Here is a 7,546-nt window from a genome sequence, read left to right on the forward strand (position 1 = left end):
TTAGCAGGGAAAATCAACTCACCAACACGAACCAAAACATCATCAACCAAACTTGCGGGGTGGGCAACACTTCTATTTGCCAACTGAATCACCACACCCGTAGGTTACAGGGGTCAAAGAGAAAGAGATTTAAAAATAGATAGAGGCATTACATTTATTGAAGCACCAAGATCAAGCATTGCATTTTCAAATTTATTGTTACCTATGATGCAAGGTACACAAAATGTACTTGGGTCCTTGCACTTCTCGGGAATCTGAGGAACAGATTTACCTATCAATGCTGACACATTTCTCCCCATGCTGATCTTTTCGCTTCCCTTTAGCCTCCTCTTGTGCGTGCATAGCTCCTTCAAAAATTTTGCATATCTGGGAATTTGTTTAATGGCATCCAACAAAGGTATGTTCACCTCCACCTTCCTGAATGTTTCTAAGATCTCCTTGTCAACCTTTTCCATCTTTTTGCTTGGAATGACTCTTGGAGGGAAAGGAAGAGGTATGGAAGGTGTAGCAGTAGAGGTGGAAGGCGAAGAAGTCACACCAGTTGCATGAGCATCATCATGCTTTCTCTGAAGTTTAGCAGTAGGGTCTACTTCCTTTGGAGGTGTAGGCTTAGGAGTGGGAACTTCAATGTTCTTCCCAGATCTCAATGTAATGGCACTCACATTCCTTGAATTTTCCACCGTCTGTGATGGAAGCTTGTCAGAATTCTGAGCTTGTGCCTGGTTTAGCTGAGTGGCCATCTGCCCCATTTGATTTGTGAAACTCTGGATTGAGGCCCTAGTCTCCTATTGGAATTGCATATTTTGAAGGGTCATCATCCTGACTAACTCCTCCAATGAAGTAGAAGAAGAAGGTGTAGGTGCTGCAGCAGGAGCTGGTGTGGGTGCAGGTGGAACATGAGCAGCTTGTGGTGGTGCAACTCTTTGTTGTGGAGGTGGTTGCACATTTTGAAATTGTTGGGGCTGCTGCTAGTTACCCTGGTTTCCCCATCTCAAATTAGGGTGATTCCTCCATCCTGGGTTATATCTGTTTGTTGACAAATCATGGTTATGTTGTTGATGTTGGGGCCTATTGTTGTTGAAAATATTTGTTGCATAGGCCTGAGGGGTATCCACTAGTGTAGAAGAAGAAGCAGCAGCTTGTTGTTGCAATACTGGGCAAGAATCTGTAAAATGATCAATAGATGTACAAAGGCCACAAACTCTTGCAGCTGGAGCTCTCTGATTGGAAGCAAGTTGATTGACCAGTGAGGTAAGAGCATCAATCTTACTTTCCAACTTCTTCATGTACTCGGCTGCCCCTACATCATGAACACCTCTAACAACTATGGCATCACTCCTTGTGCCAAATTGTTGAGAATTTGAAGCCATGTTCTCTATTAGTTGTCTGGCTGCAGCTGGGGTTATGTTACCAAAGGCACCACCACTTGCGGCATCAATCATATTTCGATCCATGTGGTACAAGCCTTTATAAAAGTATTGCAGAAGGAGATGTTCAGAGATCTGATGGTGTGGGCAGCTTGAACAGAGATTCTTGAACCACTCCCAGTACTCATAAAAGGGTCTCCCCAGATTGCTGCTTGATGCCAGAAATCTCCTTCCTTATGGTTTTTGTCCTTGAAGCAGGGAAGAACTTGGCAAGGAACAATCTCTTCAGGTCATCCCAGCTTGTGATGGACCTAGGTGCTAGGTAGTACAATCAGTCTTTCGCATTACCCTGCAAGGAATGAGGGAAAGCCTTCAAGTATACATGGTCCTCTTGGACATCTGCAGGCTTCATGGTGGAACAGACGACATGAAACTGCTTCAAGTGTTTGCACGGGTCCGCACCTGCAAGACCATGAAACTTTGGCAACAAGTGTATTAAACCAGTTTTCAGCACATATGGAACCTCCTCCTTGGGGTATTGAATGCATAAACTATCATAAGTAAACTCTGATGCAGTGAGCTCACTCATGGTTCTCTCATGAGGTGGAGGAGGTTGAGCCATGTTATCAGTATGAAAATCAAAATGCTCAAAATAAACAGTATGCTCAGAATGCAAAGAATGAGGAGTGTCAGGAGTATGATGAGAATCAGAAGAGTCAGGAAAAGTCACTGAATATCCAGCATGCAAAGATGGATTCCTAAGATGCCTACTTCCTTTGTGGAATGTCCTATCAATCTCAGGGTCAAATGGTTGTAATTCACTTGGGTTTCCCCTAGTCATGCACCAAAAAACATTAATTCTAGTGATATTGGCATAACATAGGGTATAACTACAAGTATACTCAAACGAACTCCAAATGACTTGAAAATTAGTAGGATATTCCTTTGAGTGGTCAAACAGAAGCACAAAAAAAATCAGATCAAAACTCAAAGTATAAGTATTTTTAAATTTTTTTCAAAAGTGAGAAAAATGAAGAAAAATCACAAAAAACATTGCTGAAATGTAGAAAATGGCATTTTCTAGAGAATCTGAGTTTGCAAATCGGTACAACTTAAAAACAACAAAAATGGAGGTTTGAGAGAGTGTGGAAGAAGAAGGAGTGGCTTGTTTCCCCCATGCAGACCTAATTTCGTGGTCATATCACCCTTGCCACTCAGAATTACGAAACTGCCATTATGAGCTGCAGAATTACAAAAATGTCACTCTGGGCCTCAAATGTTGGCCCAATCACTCTGCTGACGTTGAAATGACATGGAAATGATGTGGAAATGATGTGGTGACTCTCTTCAACTGAATATTGATGTCCAAGCTCCAAAATTTATTTACCCCAAATACCTAAAAATAATTTAAAACAAAAATTAGGCCAAATAATGTGAAATTAGTCCAAAATTTGGAACAGTGGCCCAATAAAGCCCAACAGATGAAAAACACTTTAAAGATGAACAATTAAGCACTAATCAACTATCTAATGGGTACACAAAGGTTAGTGGAATGGAAGAAAATAATGACTCATCAAACATATTCATTCAAAGTAAAAAGTAAACTTTGAGGAAACATATATAACGTACCCTTGCTTGCGACTCCACTAACAAAGACTTCCTTAATTCTTCAAGATGGGCATAAAATCCTAGTAATCTTGCGTATTCCTCACGCCATTGACTAAGTTCTTTAAACAGATCATGTCGGATTAGGGGCCACAATTCCTCACCCATTCCTAACAAGGCAGCAATACATCTGTACCCACAATGGCTATCAATAACGACATCAACAACATTGACAATGTAAGGGTGATAGATAGGATGAAACTGATCTAACATGGGAATTTCACTTTGTTGTGTAGATCCAAAAATTTCATTACGTTTTCTTTTAGATTTCATGTCATTCTTCAAGTATTGACTACTCTGTGTGAAAACGAAGGCGTCGACACGCTCAAAGTAGGATGGATCACGCTTAGTAGACCGTTCAGGAGACATAATTTTGCGCACCTTTGGTTTTAACTTTTTCCATTGGACGTACCATTGATGTCATTTCAGGAGACATAATTTCAAGTAACTTTTGTTTGATTGTTACTTTTCCTGCAATGTCCACTTCAATGAAACGATTGACTACCATATTAATTTCATTGTCAATGCATAACTTTAGAAGCGATTCATTTGACGAAATAATTGAAAAGCTTAATCTAGTCCACATTATATGAAGGGCAGTCAGAGGAACCACCCCATAGACATATTACTAATTCACAAGCACATGGTAGACAATATGTTGCTCTCAACACGCAACCACAACTCGCAATGTCAAATCCTATATGCATGACTCGTTCCACCTTATCAGCAATGAGTTATAAAGCATGTCTGGATTCAATTCAAACCAATCTTTTATACGTGCTTCCTTTATGCGTGTCACTTCTCATATTTAAACTTCTTTAAGAAAATGCCTTGATTTCATTATGTTGAAGGATAATCACGTTATGAATTGCATCCCAACATGAACATAGGTCTCCCATACCACTTCCCAAAACTTTCTTCAAGCTTTAGTGGGCAAACTCATCTCTATTGGATTTAACATAAACAATATCATAAGTGAAATAAGGAGATAACTAATGTAAATCACAATGAAACATACCTATTTGATGTTGTGTTTCTTAAGTGCATTACTTCATTTGTCCATGCCTATACAAAGAATTTTTTGTATGGAATAATCCAACTTTCATTCACATATTCATAGAATAAAGTCCATGAAATACAAACATCACGAAGGCGCTCTACACAATCAATGAAGATCGACTCATCTTCACAATAAATTACATTTTCCCATGCTTCCATCACAACATCTCATGTGTCAACAAAATTGACTAACATTTTGCACTTCGCTTGGACATTTTTATAATTATGGAATCAACAAAGGAGATGATAACAATCAAGAAATACAATGGCAATAAGATTCATTAAAGAAAGATCTTTGTTGCTCACGCTTACTTATGGACAACCTTCAAATGTCATGAATAATCCTCTAAATCTTTGCAGAGCCCAAGTAAAATTAGATTGTCATTCACTAGAAATGAATGCAAACCTAGTAGAGAAAGTTAACCCTGTAGATGTGACCCCAACTATCTCATGTAATGTAAATCAATATTTTTTGGTTTTGTAGGTGGTATCCATCAAGAATACAATATTAAATGCATTCAACAATTTAACAGACCCAGGATGTGTCCAAAACAAATCACTAACCATCTCAGATTCGTGTTGACATCTACTCTAATGGATGTCATTATCACGATCTAATAGTATCATCAAGTGCTATAATTCAATTCTCGAACCTCTTGACGATCTTTTACAAGTGTATCTTGCATTATATACTTATTTTATCGTTGTGACATTACACTCATTATTTTGTTTGAGAGTGAGTAGAATATTTGCAGGCTTGACTTGAATCTTAGACTTATCAACAAGATAAGACTGTTCAAAAGATTTTAACCTCCTAGCAAATGGGTGACCAACTAATGTTTGAGACACATCATGTTTATAATATTCAAGATTACCTTCAACATCCAACCTTCTCCATTTCTAATTGGTTTGTCTCTCAATTTAAATGGACAATCACATTTTCTTGTACCACAAACACTAGGCTGAACATCACATTTGTTCTTCCTATACTTACCAATATTTGTACTTCTTATACTTATCACCCCTTTCATAGCCTAACAATACATACCTTTTCCTTCCAGGTTGACTAGTAGCTTTATTAGATTTTATAGTCACAACAATAAAACCAAGATCAAATGATATCCCTCGAACCCACTAAATCAACTCATCTCATGTTGAAAATATCTACTCAATCGTAAATTTGTATAATCTCCCTTGTATATCTCATTTATAAAAGGTATAATTACTCGTAAAGTACCCAGTTTGGGGCTAGTGTGTCAAATAGGTACCCGGTTTAGAAAAAGTGTTAATTGCATCCCAACTTTTGAAAAAATGCTTCAATTAGGTCCCTTTCAAACAAAGTTGACTAACGCCGTTAGTCAACGTGCCACGTGTCAGTCTGTGGTTTTTTAATTTTTTTTTAATTTTTTTAAAATTATTTTTAAAATTTTTTAAAATTTTTAATTTTTTTTTTAATTTTTTGAAAAAAATGCCATGTGTCAAGTCTCTGTGTGTGACATGTGGCATTGTTAGTGTCACGTGGCATTGCAATGCCACGTGTTAGTATAACTATTAGATGCCATTGTGTTGATTTCGATTTAGTCCCCATATATGTTTTTTTGTTTCAATTTAATACCTACTTATGTGTATCTGATTCAATTTTGACCTAATATTTTTTAATAATTAAAATCCATTTTTTATAAAATTAAAATTAATTAAGTATAAATGTTTTACAAAAATTAAGTATTTGATATTTATATTAAAATTTAGTGGTAAAAGTCATTTTATTAAGTCATTTTTAATAAAAAAAATTAGTATAACATTCATACCAATAGAAATTTTGGTTTAAAATTAGTAAGAGATAATATTGTTCTATTTTGAAAAAAAATAAAAATTAACAAAACATGAGTACTTAATAAAAAAGTAATTAATACAAATAATAAATTTGGTCTGAAATTGAGAGAAACAATATAAATATTAGTACTTAATTTTGTAAAAATATTTATAATTAATTATTTTTAATCTTATAAAAAATGGATTACGAAAATATTTTAATTATTAAAAAAAATCGGACAAAATTGAATTAGATACACATACTTAGGTACTAAATTGAAACAAAAAGACATATATAGGGACTAAATCGAAATCAACACAATGACATCTGATAGTGACACTGACATGTGGCATTGGAATGCCACGTGGCATTGACAATGTCACGTGTCACACATAGGGACTTGACACGTGGCTTTTTTTTTTTAAATTTAAAAAAAAGATTTTAAAAAAATCGAAAAAACCACAGACTGACACGTGGTACGTTGACTAATTCAGTATTCAATACCAATTCTTTGAACAATAAATAACAAAAATGAAAATTAAAATATTCATGCAACAATAAAATAAATATGAAACATAAATAAATAAAATAAAATAAATAGTAAACTGTAAAAAAAAATACCAATTCTAACTAAATAAAACTTAAACAATACAAAAATAAAAATATTCATTCAACAATAAAATAAATATATAACATAAAAAAAATACAAAAAATAAAGCATAAATAATAAACTGTAAAAAAATACCCATTAAAACAAAACAAAAAGTTAAACAATAACAAATATTAAAAAAATATAATATTCAAACATAAAACATAATAAATATAAAAAAATATAAATATTCATGCCAAAAGAAAACATAAAACATAAATAAAAAAATGAAAGCATAAATAAATAAGAAAATGTAAAAAACAAAATACCAATTAAAACAATAAAAATTATAAAAATAAAATAAAATATTCATGAAAAAAAATAAACCTAAAACATAAACAAATAAAAAAATAAAGCATAATTAATTACTAACACTAAAACACTAAACACCGAAGATACCAATTAAAAGGAAAAATCTAAATCAGAAGTGGATTTCTGAAGAGAACGAATAATGCAATCGGAAGTTCACATCCGGTCACCACCACTTACGAAAAACAATTAACACACCACTTCGAGAGCATTTTAATAATCGAAAGTTAATATCCGATTAACATCATATTAGGATTTCCACTTCCGAAAGAGTGTGAATATTAATATATTACTTTTGGGACAGTTTTCTACCGAAACTCAACTTCTGACGAATTATAATTATGGATGTCCACTTGTGGAATTGTGGGGATTTGTTTTTTTCCTTTCCGGAAGTCTACTTCCTTCTATATATTTTTTTCGGAAATCACTTATGTGAATGCGACAAACCGAAAGTTCACATCTGGTAAATTTGCCATTCGGATGTTCACCTCTAGAGAAGGTTAAAAACCGTTAGCTTAACATTCTAACATTCTACCACCTCAAATATATAGTAAATAAATCTAAACTAACATTACAACGCATACCTTTTTTTTTTGGAATGAAATGAATGAAGGTTCACTGTAATAACAACAAACCTGACAACGAAGCAACCGGAAAATTCTCTTTAGAAACTACAACAAAACA

General features: G+C 34.2%; 1 non-coding gene across 1 annotated transcript; it reads left to right on the forward strand.

The window, feature by feature from the left end:
• Positions 1-1,500: 1,500 nt before the first annotated feature.
• LOC114164918 lies at positions 1,501-1,608 on the forward strand. Its single transcript, XR_003599653.1, has one exon. It is a non-coding gene; the product is annotated as a small nucleolar RNA R71 (small nucleolar RNA).
• The last annotated feature ends 5,938 nt before the right edge of the window (positions 1,609-7,546 follow it).

This window comes from Vigna unguiculata, chromosome 9 (assembly GCF_004118075.2).
Source record: "Vigna unguiculata cultivar IT97K-499-35 chromosome 9, ASM411807v1, whole genome shotgun sequence".
Classification (NCBI taxonomy): Eukaryota; Viridiplantae; Streptophyta; class Magnoliopsida; order Fabales; family Fabaceae; genus Vigna; species Vigna unguiculata.